This window comes from Dendrobates tinctorius, unplaced genomic scaffold (assembly GCF_039654945.1).
Source record: "Dendrobates tinctorius isolate UK_male_01 unplaced genomic scaffold, ASM3965494v1 ptg000134l, whole genome shotgun sequence".
Lineage (NCBI taxonomy): Eukaryota > Metazoa > Chordata > Amphibia > Anura > Dendrobatidae > Dendrobates > Dendrobates tinctorius.
In genome coordinates this window covers 21,161,521-21,177,088 of record NW_027361802.1, presented here as the reverse complement: position 1 = coordinate 21,177,088, position 15,568 = coordinate 21,161,521, and the positions used below count along the sequence as shown (strand labels likewise).

General features: G+C 42.0%; 1 protein-coding gene across 3 annotated transcripts in view; it reads right to left on the bottom strand.

The window, feature by feature from the left end:
• The window catches only part of PCSK5 (proprotein convertase subtilisin/kexin type 5), an 810,488-nt gene that overhangs the window by 676,586 nt on the left and 118,334 nt on the right, over positions 1-15,568 (bottom strand). The gene's annotated exons all lie outside the window — the stretch shown is intronic.

Sequence of the window (15,568 nt, the reverse complement as noted above, 5' to 3'; positions counted from 1 at the left end):
CCGATGTAACCTGAAAGAGAAGAAATACGAGTTAGATTATACTCACTCAGGGGCGGTCCGGGTCCGGTTTGGGTCCAGAGGGAGCCGTGGACCGGTCTGGCGCCTCCCATCTTGCAGTGATGATGTCCTCTTCATTCCTGCCCGTCGCGGCTCAGACGCAGGTGCACTGCTCTGCCCTGTTGAGGGCAGAGCAGAGTACTGCAGTGCGCAGGCGATGGACCTTTTCCGTCACCTGCACACTGCAGTAATCTGCTCTGCCCTCAACAGGGCAGAGCAGTGCACCTGCGCCGGAGCCACGACAGGCAGCAAAGAAGAGGACGTCACCGTTAGAAGATGGGAGGCGCCGGACCGGACCGCGACACCCATCGGACCAAAACCGGACCCAGACCGCCCCTGGGTGAGTATAATCTAACTTCTTTTTCTTCTCTTTCAGGTTACATCGGGGGCTTATCTACAGCATTACAGAATGTTGTAGATTAGCCCCTGATGGCGGTGGCCACAGCTGATAGGCAAAAAACAGGGTGACAGATTCCCTTTAAAAAGCGCATCTTGGAACATTTAACTGACATTTATAATAACTCTGATTCCTTTCGAGTAATGTCACAGGCATCTAGACATTTTATGCAGCACCATCAACGAGATACTTCCTCGCTTCAAGTGCACGCAATTGAACAAATTACGATGTGTTCAAGGGGAAGCGATATTAGGAAGCGTCTTCGTGATCAAGAAGCTTTCTGGTTGTTCAACTTATATACATGAAGTCCGCATGGATTGAATTTACGTAGAGAACTACTTTTTCATTATTAAATGTTAAACTTATTACTAAATTAATTCAATGTTTATTAATGTAACATGAGTTTTTTTCTAATGTATGAATAGCGCTGTATATTGCATCCTGTATTCTCTATTTTTTTGTGTTTTCTTTTGTAATATTTGAAATATGTGCGCTATAATATCTATGTGCGTCATACAGTCTATATGAGTCCTGCATTCAATATGCGTTTTTCTATGCGGTTTATATTTAAATATTTTTTCTCTCTTTTGTATTTGTTTTGTGATTTTATTTTTTTATCTCATGTGAGAGTCTCATTTTTACCAAGTCACGTGATTTAGTGGGGGTGTGGTTTATGAGTGTTTTTTGTATAAATTGATAGATGGTCATTGTTAATGCAGCTCTGACAAAGAACACCACTAGTGTTTGAAACGCGTTGCTGCGGTTTTTTATGCCATGTAATTTTTACCTTTTTCCATAAAGTGAAGCTTTTACGGAAGCTGGACCTTTCTACGTTTTTCATTGTTTCTTCCAAGCAGTCCCTTGAAGTCCGTGCTTCAATTTGCCAAACACTAGGTGAGCTGATTTTTCTATTTTTCTAAGAATGGTTCAATGCCTGTAGTGCATTATGGATCAAGGATGGTCAATATGTGGTGATCTGAAAGCTCTCACTTTGTCTTTGGGCAGCAAGGACCATACATGAAGGACTCATGCTTTTTGTGCAAATGGGACAGTCAGGACTCATCACTGGAACCAAAAAAGTTGGCCAACGAGAACATCTTTGCAACCTGGACTCAAAAGCATAGTTTCAGAAAGTTTAGTTGATCCCACTAAAGTTCTCCTGCCACCACTCCACATTACACTTAGACTGATGAAGCACGTTGTGAAAGCTCTACTGAAAAAAGGAGAGACTTTTAAGTATTTGTGTTCCAAATATCAGGGACTATCCAAAGTAAAACTGAAGGAAGGCACTTTTGTGGGTCCCAATATTCAAAAACGAAGGACAATGTTTTCAAAATAAAAATGAAAGTTGTTGAGAAAAGGGCTTGGGATTCTTTTAAAGAAGTCGTGAATATTTCTAGGTAACAACAAATATCCAAAATTTACGTCCATTGTGGATAACATGCTGAAACGTTTCAAAGCCTTGGGTTGCCTGATGAATTTGAAGTTACATTTTTTGCATTCCCACTTTCCTGAAAACTTTGGTGCTGTTAGCGAAGAGAAAGGAGAAAGATTTCATCATGATATCAAGGAGCTAGATAGACAATACCAAGGTACATTGAACGTGAACATGATAGTAGACTACTGCTGGATGCTTCACAAAGAATTTCAGGCATGTTTTGTGCAAAGTGATGGTTAAAAATAGAAGTTTTTTTTAAATCAGGGCATAAGAAAACATAGGAATCCTTCATTGGATTTGAAAAAAAATTACATAAACCCAAATTTTGCATACCTGTGAATTATTTCTAGAGCTCATGAACTCTTCTAAACATGTGTAAGAAGTTGATGGAAATATTAGCAAGCAAACCTGCAATGCAGTGCCCCGGTTACAGAACTTTCTCAGATGGGAACCTTTTTAGACACTATGGCCCATATGTAATTTGGTGTATATCTACCGTTGGTGCTTTAGTACAGGCTGGGGATCTATTGACTCTAACACTGTATTTGTACACTGTCAGCGGCATAAAGATATATGGATATATATATTGCATTCAGCTGAGGCAAACAGCACATAACCGAGACAGTGTTTTATTGATATTACTGTGCTTTTATTTTACTGTACGGTAAAGGGGTTATGCAGTACAAAAAAAACTTAAAAGGAACCCATCACCTGTTTTGGCCACTATAAGATGCGGCCGTTGCCTTTCAGGGCTTATCTACAGCATTCTATAATGCTGTAGATAAGCCTCCGGTCTGACCTGAAAGATAAGAAAAATAAGTTTTATTATACTCAACGGGGGGCGGTCCGTTGCGGTCCGATTCGAGGGGTGTCACAGGTGTGGGTCCAGCGCCTCCCATCTTCTTGCAATGCCTCCCTCCTGCTTGCTTCATTGTTCCTGGCATCGCACTTCTGCGCAGGCATATTTCTCTACCCTGTTGAGGGCAGAGCAAAATACTGCAGTGCGCAGGTGCCAGGAAAGGTCAGAGACACCCAGCGCCTGCGCACTGCAGTACTTTGCTCTACGGTCATCCCGTTAAGTGGAGAGTCTTTTACGCCCTCTGCCGGTCTGTAGCTTTGTTGTCCCCAATGTCTGCTGCTTGACCTTGTTGTAATGTACTGCCGTCTTAGAAATTTTAAGGATGGAGGCAACATGACGCTCACTGTATCCCTCTGCTAGTGATGCCAGAATTGAGCCCTTCTTTTCCTCACTCAAGACTTTTCTTTTCAACTCCTTTGGCATGGTTAAAAGTTGTTTTTTCATTCCCATTACTTTTGGGATATTACTAGCACTTGTTTTGCCATCAGCCTGTCCTATTGCAAGAGGATTGTGAACATCACAGCAGGGTTTTTACACTTTCTTTCGTTAAAAAAGATTTGGTTCAGGTGATCACCTAACCAGAAGCACATTAAGTAGAATGAGGTGTACTCTGGTTGGAATTCAGCTGACACTGGAATGGAATGGCTGTCAGACATGTAGAGAAGCTGATTTTTATAAAACTGTGTCTCTTAATTTTTGCCAGAACTGTATATAAAGGAAATGTGTCATCTTTAACTTTAGGGCTTTTAGGGTTCATTTCATCTTCAATTTGGGTACCCAAACTTTTACATGCCATTGTATTTCAGCCCCCTTCTCTGTTCTAACCAATTCTTACAATGCTTATACAGAGAAGGGAATTAGTTTGCTATTGAAATGAGTAAGCGAGTAACCTGACAACCATTTTAACTTACTGTGAAGTTTTCTTGTTTCTTGCAACATGGGAATGAATGAGCTCTTCACAAACTCTCCAGAATTATTAGGATCAATTAAAAATTATCTTAAAAGGGTACTGGAAGGAGTAAAATTGAATCTTAGTAGTTGCTATGGTCAACTTTTCTATTTGTGTCATCAATTAGTTTTATCAATTAGTTTTGATAACTACCCCATAGAATGCCGTATTTTTCGGATTATAAGACACACTTTGTTTCCCCCAATTTGGGGGTGAAATGGGGGTGCATCTTATAATGCGGATATACCTTATCAGCGCACCGCTGCGGGTGACCGGTGGCGGTTCTGCGCTGTGTCCCAGTGGCGGTGCTGCGCTGTGTCCCGGTGGTGGCCTTTCACAAAATGTCGGCAGAGCCCCCCCGCAGCACCGCCACCGGGGCACAGCGCAGCACCGCCACTGGGACACAGCGCAACACTGCCACCAGGACACAGTGCAGCACCGCCACCGGACACCCGCACATCGGAACACACCTTCATCCCAACCTGTGGCCTGCAGCAACACTCCACTACTTGCCTCCTCCAGCAGCGACCCTGGGACCCCGCTTCACCACAGCCACCACCCACGGTAAGCAATAAGACACATGGATTATAAGAAGCATCCCCATTTTATTAAAAAAAAGTTTTTTCCCTATTTTTCTCAAAATTTGGGGTGCGTCTTATAATCTGGAGCGTCTTAAAATCCAAAAAATACGGGTATCTGTATATTTAGAAAGACATTTAGATTACTTTTAAATATTACTACTTCCGTAATAGGTTTTCTGCACAATAACTTCAAAACACGGTCCAGATTCTATTTCACCAAAGCAGTGTTGTTCATAGAAATACTTCTAAAGCAAAATGGTAATATTTGTCTAGTGCATTTGAGACGGAAAATATATTGAGTTCCCAGTCTGCAGTAAAAAAAAAAAGTGCAGTAAGGTGATTCAGGTCTACCTTGCTGCAAAAATGTAATTTCACCTTACATGGAGATATTATAGAAGTGAGATGAATAAGTAAACCAATTGTGGGGTTGCTTTGCACAGTTAGGGTCCATACACCTGCCAACCAGCAGCACAAAACGACTAGCGATCATCCAATTGTTTGCTGATCAACAGATAGTTAATTGCCTCTTTACAAAGGCAAACCCACTCTTCAGCTGTAGGATTATTATTACCAGCACAAGCCCTGTTTACACAGGACGATATGCTGCCAAGAATGATGACATTCTGCGCAAACCAAAAGATCTTTTCACCTGACGAACGAGTGTTTAGCTAGTTCATCGGGGGATTGGACTGCACGATTATTGTGAAACATGAGGACCTAGGAATGTTGGTTTCATGACAATCGTGCAGTATAAATGGACATATTGTGTGTATAATTAAAATCAGGAGGGAAACAGGAGAGTGAATAGTTCACTTACTAGTAACCAAGCACCTAACCACGCAGTCTGCTTTTACAAATATTTGTGAGAGAATGGATCATTCTAAAGAGCTCACAAATTGGAAAGTGTCTCTGTAACAGGATGACACCATTGAAAGAAGTCAGTTTGGGAAATGTCTTCCTTCCTAAATTTTCCAAGACCAACTGTAATTGGTATTATTGAAAATTGGACCAACTATAGCAAAAAACCATAGCAATTCATCCACGAAGTGGTCAACCACATATAGTCACAATGCTGAGTCTCAAAACACATAAATGTTGGCAATGCTCTGCTGATTCAATAACTGTAGAGTCCAAAACTCCTCTGTCAACAACATGCACACAATATATGCCAGTGAGCTTCATGGCATGGGATTCCAAGACTTAGCAGCTACATGCAAGCTTAACCTCATCAAGCACAATGCCAGGCATTGGATGGAATGGCATAAAGCACTTTAACCCCTTTCCGATGTTGGGCCTAATAATACTCCCACATCGAAATTCCTCCCTTTGATGTGGGCTCCGACGCTGAGCCCACATCTTTCCTGGCACATGTCAGTTGTTTTGAACAGCTGACATGTGTCTCTAACAGCCGCGGGTGGAATAGCGATCCACCCGCGTCTGTTAACTAGTTAAATGCCGCTGTCAATCTCTGACTTAGACAACAGAGGAAATATGGGGTGCAGGACTAGTCAGCTCAGCAAACTTTGATTAGCAGTCTTCATCTGTTAGGCAGCACATGAAGACGTCCCAGTCTCAGACATGGAGATAAATAGCAGAAAAAAGAGAATATCCTCCAGTGGTAGCCAAAAATATCAAAAAAATATAGTTTATTAACAACATTGTTAATCAATTATGATTAATAAACTATATTTTTTATATTTTTGGCTGAAGGATATTCTCTTTTTTTCTGCTGTCAATCTCTGACAGCGGCATTTAACTCACGCTTATCGGAAGCGTGCCAGAAATCCCTCCCATCTGTGACCCCGTCACGTGATCGCAGGTCACCGATGGGTCAGCATGACAACCACAGGTCTCCAGCAGACCTCTATGGTTGTCATAGCTGGACTGCTATGAGTGCCGCCTGGTGGCCGGCGCTCATAGCAAGTGAGCATTTCTGCTCTGATCATTGCCTGTGTGTAGTAGAGCCGATCGGATTATGGCAGCTTCTAGTCCCCCAAGGAGACTATTGAAGCATGCAAAAAGTAAAAAAAAAAGTTTGTAAAAATGTTAAAAAAATTAAAAATATATAAAAGTTCAAATCACCCCCCATTCGCCTCATTCAAAATAAAACAATAAAGAAAAATCAAATATATACATATTTGGTATTGCCGCATTCAGAATCGCCCGATCTATCAATATAAATAAAGAATTAACGCAATTGCTAAACGGCGTAACAAGAAAAAAAATAAAAACACCAGAAACACTGCAATAAAATGCAATACGGGTGATCAAAAGATCGTATCTACACCAAAATGGTATCAATAAAACGTCAGCTTGGCACGCAAAAAATCACCCAGCCCCAGATCACAAATAATGGAGACACTACAGGTCTCAGAAAATGGGACCCCTTTTTTTAACCAAAGTTTGGATTTTTTTTTTCACCACTTAAATAAAAAAGAACCTAGACATGTTTGGTGTCTATGAACTCATAATGATCTGGAGAATCATAATGGCAGGTCAGTTTTAGCATTTACTGAACATGGTAAAAAAAACAACTGTGGAATTGCAAGTTTTTGCAATACACAATATGATAAAACCAAAGGTGTTGTTCAAAAGTACAACCTATCCATCAAAAAACCACCCCTCACATGGCCATTTTGACTGAAAAATAAAAATGTTATGGTTCTGGGAAGAAGGGGAGCAGAAAACGAAAACAAAAAATTAAAATACCGTTGGACATTAAAAGGAATCTGTCACCCTATTTTTCGCCTATCAGCTGCCGGCACCGACATCAGGGGCTTATCTACAGCATTCTGTATTGCTGTAGATAAGCCCCCGATGTAACCTGAAAGATGAGAAAAAAGAGTTAGATTATACTCACCCTGGCACTCGGTCCGGTCCGATGGATGTCGCCATCCAGTCCGGCGCCTCCCATCTTCTAATGGTGATGTCCTCTTATTTGTTGCCTGTCGTGGCTCCTGCGCTGGCGCACTGCTCTGCCCTGTTGAGGGCAGAGCAGAGTCCTGCAGTGTGCAGGTGCTGGGAGAGGTCTGGCGCCTGCGCACTGCAGTATTTTGCTCTGCCCTCAACTGGGCAGAGCAGTGCGCCTGCGCAGGAGCCACGACAGGCAGCAAAGAAGAAGACGTCACCGTTAGAAGAAGAGAGGTGCCGGACCGCAACACCCATCAGACCAAGACCGGACCGCCCACCAGTGAGTATAATCTAACTCCTTTTTCTTATATTTCAGGTTACATCGGGGGCTTATCTACAGCATTACATGCTGTAAATGCTGTAGATAAGCCCCTGGTGGCGGCAGCAAAAAGTAGGGTGACAGATTCCCTTTAAGGGATTAAAAATGGACTCTGAAAAAGTGCAAACGTGTTCTGTGGAGTAACGAATCACACTTCTTTATCTGGGAGTCTGATAGACAAGTTTGGGTTTGGCGAATGCCAGGAGAATGTTACATGTCTGAGTGCACTGTGCCAGCTATAAAGTTTGGGGAGAAGGGATAATGATATGGGGTTGTGTTAGGGCTGGCGGAATGCACCAAATAATAAAAGATGGTAATGAGGTGCGTTCACAGCCCGGGGTCCACCGTGCAGAGATGGAAGACTGTTGCTTGGTAATGGCGGACAGAACTTGGTGATATAGCAAACACACATGGGTTAACTTCACCCGGTGAATAGGAGGCGGACCCTGTTGCTTTACAGGGCCGCGATATCGCAGAGTGAAGGCTAGTGTTTTGGTCACAGGACCCTGCCCCAAGGACACGGGGTTAGAGTCCCTCTAGACTGTTCGGTGACGCAACTGCGACGCCAGGGAGAGACCCTTATAGAACAATGTGCCCTGTTAACAGTCACAGGGTACAGCTGATAGATGAATACCGCACAAAGTATGTACAGCGCAGCTCTGGCAGATGCCACTAACTAGCCTAAGCTTTGGCCTGGAAAGCTCATTAACGGCGCACAGCGCCGTTCTGACATGGTGCTGAACGTGCGGTACCGTAGTGCCTAATGTAATGTGGCGCACACTGGTGCCAATATGTGATAGGAGCTGGGAGCACTGCAGCGCTAGGCAGTGCCACTACTCGGCGCTGACTCGAAACTCTGAACCCTACTAACATACGTATCAGAGGGAAGGGGTTTGATAATGAGTCAGTCAGCGGTTCACAAGCATCCATCATCACACATACCACTACAAATTACAGACTATACTAGTGCACGGCCGTGCGATCCTTTTATAAGCGCAGCCTTCCAGGACCTTCCTGATGGTCCAATCAGAGCTGCTTGAGGACCTGAGCGTGTGGCCCCCGACCTCCAATCAGAGGTCGTCCCAGGGGCATGCTCAGAAGGCTGCAAAAAGGACTTAGACTCTGGAGCTGCTCGCTTCTGGCTAGTGCGGATTGCCAAAGGTGACCCAGAGGTGGCAACCTGACAGCACTAGCCTGAGCAAGACGCTGGGAATGACATCTTTGCTGAGCAGGCTCTTCTGCGGCTGGGACTGAATGGGAGACCGCAGAAGGCAAGGCTCCAGATTCCTCCTGTGCAGAGGCAGGAATCCGACACCTAACAGGTTGTTCATTAGGGGTTGGCTAAAGCCCCTTAGTTCCAGTGAAGGGAAATCGTAACACTTCACTATACCAAGGCTATTTGGATAACTGTAGACTTTAAACAGTTCGGGATTGGCCCTTTTCTACCTTGACATGACTGTGTCCCAGTGCACAATGAAAGGTGCATGATTGGGTGAATTTGGTATGGAAGCGCTTCAGTGGCTCACACAGAGCCTCATCAAGCACCTTTGGGATGAGCTAGAAGATAAAGAATCAGGCCCTATAGTCTGACCAAAGTCATACTAAACCTTCATCTATTTGCCCACTATGTACCTGCAAATAGATGAATTAGGAGAAAAGATAAATTAGAACTTCGTTAATGAACATTTCTGCTACTTTTCATTTATTTTTGGTCTTTATTTTCTCATTTACATCAACCAGTTGAATTTGAAGGTTTCCATAAATGAAAAGCTGGTGGCTGAGATTTATTCCCTGCATTTCCCATTTAATTTTTTTATCTCCTCAAACTAAATGATCAATAAACAAATTCCAAACAGATTGGGACCCAGGGACTCAATGACAATGCATGTCTGGCTTCATTTAAAAGCTATGCCATCGCTGCTTGCTTTCTTGAATTTTTGCAACACATTTGACCTCTGTAAAGATACGAAAACCAAATGTATTTACATTTATGCAAATGGCTTCATCTGTGACTTCACAGCAACGTTACTTGATTCACAGATTACAATTTATGATAAAGTCTCTGACTGTGAAGTCAGCTAACAGTCTGTAATGGAAAACATTAAAACATATTTGGCGAAATATTGTGTTTGATGGACGCAAATTAAAAGTGAATGATACGGGGTCCTTTAAAATCCTCCAAAATTAGCCCGGTGAAAGTTGGATTCTGCAATAGCTATAACATTAATATATATATTATATTCAAAATTGTTCTCGCATACCTCAAAATACAGAAAATCTAACTGACAAGTATATAATCTACTCACACATGACAGCCCACATTCAATGGAAGCAGTAATCAGTCAAAAACAGCTGACGTATAATGACACAGTAAGAAACACCATTCCTAAAAAAGTGTCAAAAAATAATTGGAATTGCTCTCTGTAATATTAGCTAAATAAGTGAAGTAATAAAAAAATGAGCCTACATAAATCTAGGAAAATGTAAGTGTATAACTTTAAATCAGAATTCATTAATATGATCTTTGGTATTTAGGTTTTCTAAACCACACAGCATCTTTAAAGGGAATCTGTCACCTCATTTTTGGCCTATGAGATGTGGCCACCGCCATCAAGGGCTTATCTACAGGATTCTGTAATGCATTCTGTAATGCTGTAGATGAGCGCCCGATGTAACCTGAAACATAAGAAAAACGAGTTAGATTATACTCACCCAGGGTTCCGGTCTGGTCCCAGGATTGTAGCGGTCGGCGCCTCCCATCTTCTAGCGATGACGTCCTCCTTCTTACTTCTGCCGCGGCTCCTGCACAGGCGTACTTTATCTGCCCTGTTGAAGGCAGAGTAAAGTACTGCAGTGCGCAGGGGCCGGGAAAGGTCAGAGAGGTCCGGAGCCTGTGCACTGCAGTACTTTACAGTACTTTAGGACAGATATAGTACGCCTGCACATTAGCCGCGGCAGAAGTATGAAGGAGGACGTCATCGTTAGAAGATGGGAGGCGCCGGACCAGACCATGACACCCATCGGACTGGACCGGACCCCCGGGTGAGTATAATCTAACTCGATTTAGTTATCTTTCAGGTTACAGAATGCTGTACATAAGCCCCTGATGGCGGTGGCTGAATCTCATAGGCCAAAAATGAGGTGACAGATTCCCTATAAAGCAGTTCTCTAGGACTTGTCCACACACATTAGCTACAGTAAGTCCATATAGTTTGTATGAGGGGGTTATGACTTTTCCCTGATGGCAGGTTGTGGGAGGAAGAATTGGACATATTGAATTTTACCATGTACTATCCTTAGCTTCTATGGGAGACAATCTGCTCGCAGATTGATCTGCTCTCTCTCCATTGATGTAAACATGCACGCTCAGTCAAGCTTGTATGTTTTTTGTATCGGAGGAGTGTGGAGAAATAGCTGTTGGTCCCACAAGCAGTTGGCCTACAGTTATTTCATGAATATGACCAGCGATTTCCTTGAAATAGGCCATTAATTACTGATTTCTGTAATTTAGACATTGCTATGTATAAAAACAAGGTAACTCTGCCTTATTAAGTGTGACAATCAAACACAATTCTTGAGATCCCCTTTCTATTTCCCAATTCTTGTTCACTTCACAAATGTTTCCTAAAATAATACATCCACTAATTTTGACAACTGAGATTAGAGCTCATATAAGTTACAGTAGACTAAGTCATCCATGAAATTTGGTATGGAGGATAAATCTAATCTATGCATGGATTCCTTTCCACATTCATATTGTATTCATATTTCATTTATCTTCCCTGTTTCATTCTTGCACAATGTACTGCATGATAGAGCATCCAGCGAGTTTGGTGGCATGGCACATGGGTTTCATTAATTTAGAAGATAAGAATCTGCTCCAACAAAGCAAGCATGTTTTCATCCAAAAGAAAATATTTTATCATCACTCTCAAGATCTTTGCAGATAGTTAAGTTCATGCTTAAGTGTTTTAATAATCTTTTACCTAATTTCTCTCTGCCATTTTGCTGCATGTACACCACGTTCCAAGTTATTATGCAAATTGGATTTAGGTGTCATAAAGATGCAATTTTTTTGTATTTCGAATAAACTCATGGTATTCCAAGGCTCTTTGGATCAACAGTATGAATCTCAAGCACCTGTGATAATTAGTTTGCCAAGTGAGCCCAATTAAAGGAAAACTACTTAAGGAGGACATTCCACATTATTAAGCAGGCCCAAAGTTTCATGCAATATGGGAAAGAAAATGGATCTCTCTGCTGCTGAAAAACGTCAAATAGTGCAATGCCTTGGACAAGGTATTAAAACATTAGATAGTTAACAAAAACTTAAATCATTGTACTGTGAAGAGAATTATGGCTGATACAAAGCAGATTGGTTTGTGCAGATGAAGGCATAATGAGGAAGGTTTGAACCAGACAAATTCATTGGATTAAGAGAGCAGCTTCTAAAATACCATTGCAAAGCAGCAAACAGGTATTTGAAGCTGCTGGTGCCTTTGGAGTCTCATGAACTTCAAGGAGTAGGATCCTCCAGAGGTTTGCAGTTGTGCATAAACCAACTATTTAGCCATCCCTAAACAGAGCTCAGAAGCAGAAATGGTAGCAGTGGGCCCAGACATACATGAAGAATAATTTTAAAACAGTCTTGCTTACTGATGAGTGATGTGTAACCCTGGATGGTCATGGTGAATGGAGTAGTGGATGACCATCATGTCCCAACAAGGCTGTGATGTCAGCAAAAATGTCACAGAGTCATGTTTTGGGCCGGAATGATGGGGAGAGAACTACTAGGCACCCTTTAGATTCCCTGAAGGTGTGAAAATGACGTCAGCAAAGAATATAGAGTTTCTGACTATTTTCTTCCATGGGGCTAAAAGAAGAACCCTGCCATCTGCAGCAAAATCATCTTTATGCATGACAATGCACCATCTCATGCTGCAAAGAATATCTCTGAGTCATAAGTTGCTATTGGCAAAAAGGAGAGAAACTCATGGTGTTGTCACCATCCTCCCTTGACCTGAACCCTATTCGAAACCTTTGGAGTATCATCAAGAAACAGATCTATAAGTGTGGGAGGCAGTTCACATCAAAACAGCAGCTCTGGGAGGCTAGACTAACATCTTGCAAAGCAATTCAAGCAGAAACTATCCAAAAACTCACAAATTAAGTGGATGCAAGAATTATGAAGGTGATATCAAAGAATGGGTCGAGTATTAGCATGTAACTTGGCCTGTTAAGATTAGTGATGAGTGAGTATACTCATTGCTTGGGTTTTCCCGAGAATGCTCGGGTGGTCTCCGATTATTTTGTAGTGCTCGGAGATTTAGTTTTCATCGCCTCAGCTGCATGATTTGCGGGTGCTAGACAGGCTGAATACATGTGAGGATTGCCTAACAAACAGGATGCTCTTGGAAACCCAAGCAACGAGTATACTTGCTCATCACTAGTTAAGATGCTTTTGATTGATAAAGTTTTTGATTTCAGTAAATGTGACCTCTTAATTATGTAAATTCAACAAATGTTCTTTCTCAATTGTTTACAACCTATAAAATGTTTGGAAACTATGTTGTGCATAGCCATTTGGAAGAGTGCATTGTGAGTTTTTTTAGTATTGTAAAATATACTATTATCATTGGGAGGTTGGCCCAATAAAATCTGATTTCTACTCTAAAGGTTCATGATTTCAATATTTTACCGACTCATTTGCATCAACCATTTAGGAAAATCAGAGAAAAATAGCATTTGCATAATAATTTGGGACGCGGTGTATATTTGCTTTATCAGATTTAGCGGTATGTGCATATTCAGTATTTCTACACCCATATATGACAATATATGAAATGCAGAACCGATGCAGCAGTTTTGAGGTGGTAATTTGGCACAACCAATGTGTTATCAGAACCTTTGCCATAGGAGTGCCACTAGCCCAGCTCATTGACTTATCGCCCTGTACTAAACTCGGTTCTATCTGTACCTGGGCATGGACATTTACAATATATTTCGTTAACCTATGTAGATTAAGTTCTGGTCTATTTGCCACTACTTTTTCAGAAGTTCTCCTTTCCACATAGTGTTTGTGTGGCGGTAGTCATAATTTCCAGTCTACCACCTCCCTCCAGTGGCAGCATGGGAAAGTGGTAGTGCAATACTTTTAGGACTCCTTCACGGAGACATTTTTTTCCAGATTTTTTTTTTATTTGTTTAAAAGCACCATAAATGGCAGGCATTTTTTAATTGTGTTTTTACAAGTGTTTTGAGGAATAAAAAAAGGGGCAATTTCTCCCCATTGTGCACCATTTAACAAAACTGCCTAAAAGCAAACGTTCTACTCCCATAGCAAGCAATACAAGTGCAGCTTTATTTTTGTATCAGTTCTGGCAAAATAAAATCTCCACTGTGTTTTGTTGCCAAGGGTTCCTTTTAGTTTTTCCTTTAGATTTTTAAAAATGTGCCCCAACTTGGGTGAAACCCTTCGCATGGATTCACATGTAGTAGATTTGTTGCAGAAATTTCTGTGACAATGGGTCTCATTCATTCTCAGTAAAGCTTGCGTTCTCCTGCCTTCAGAACTCTTGGGCCTCGATTCACCAAAGTGGTTATGCATAAATCGCGTTTTAAGAGTCGCTAAATTTTTGTTGACTTTTGGCATCTTCAAACCAGTTTTCTCAGCTCTGAATGCACGGAGAGGGTGAGGAACAGGGGCGTGCTGGGGTTTGACGCCACAGTTTGTCTAAGGCCGGGTTCACATCTGCAACTGCAATGTGAGAAACTCACGCGAGTCTCTCACGTCAATACCTGGCACTGCCGCCGGCACTCGGGACCAGAGTGTGCGGTGGCATGTATTTCTATGCAGCTGGGCACTCCGGTCCCGAATACCGGCAGCAGTGCTGGGTATGGATGTGAGAGACTCGCGTGAGTTTCCCGCATTGCAGCTGCAAGTGTGACACCGGCCTAACTGATGACGATCTGTGGCATTTCCTATGCCACAAATCTTACTCCAGTCACTGACTGAAGTAGGATTTATCAAGTGATGTTTGGAGGAGCTAGCCATTTGTCAGACACTTCTGATTCATTAGGAGGACTGCACCTTTGAATCAGGAGCATCTGACTCTCAACACACCCCTTCATCAAGAAATGCATGAACACAACAGCTGCAGACTTATGCACTTGAAGGACTATTTTAAGCAGACATCAGATGGCACTGTGTTAACTGTTTGTTTATGTCATGGGCATGTAGTTCCTTTAAATTCAAATGTATGACCTCCCATCTTCTGTATGTGCCAAGTGAAACGGTTCATTACGCTCATTACGCTACAATGTTTAATGATTTGAAAACTTAAATTTGAATTTAAGGAAATCTGTGAGCAGGCTTTTGATTTCTAATCTAACCGCAGCATGATGAAAGGACAGAGACCCTGATTCCAGCTATGATTACTTAGTTTATTGGGTCAGCAGTTACAACAGAATCAGTTTTCTCTCCTGCAGATTTAGTAGAGCTGTGGTGTTGTGTCCAGTGTAATCCCACCCACACCACGTATTAGCAGCTTTCTGTATACATTGTATAGTGACAGAAAGCTGCTAATCACTGCTGGAGGTGTGGTTGGCCTACCAAACTCGAGGCCAGTAGTCCTATAGTGATAATCTCCTGCTGATAAAACAGTGATTGTAGTGATCAGCAAAACAAATCGCTAGAATCAGGCTCTTTGTTTCTCCATTATGGTGCTCTCAGATTATAGTGTGACAGATTCCCTTTAGGAACGACCTCATATAGAGGATGGAACTGATTTTCTGATGTGGAAATGTCTGCAATAAATCTGATATGTGCCTTAAAGGCAGTGTTCCCCAACTCCGTATCATATTTTCAGGATTTTCTTATTATTACACAGGTGATGGAATTAGATCCTGGAAACGTGATCTGTTGGTGGCTCTTGAGAATGGGAGTTGGGGAACACTGCTCTGAGGAATGTTCCTAGCATTAAATATATTGTTCTATGAATCTAAATAATGTTAAACTGTTATCATAAACTTAGCTGGCGATTTTGGGTGAATATGATC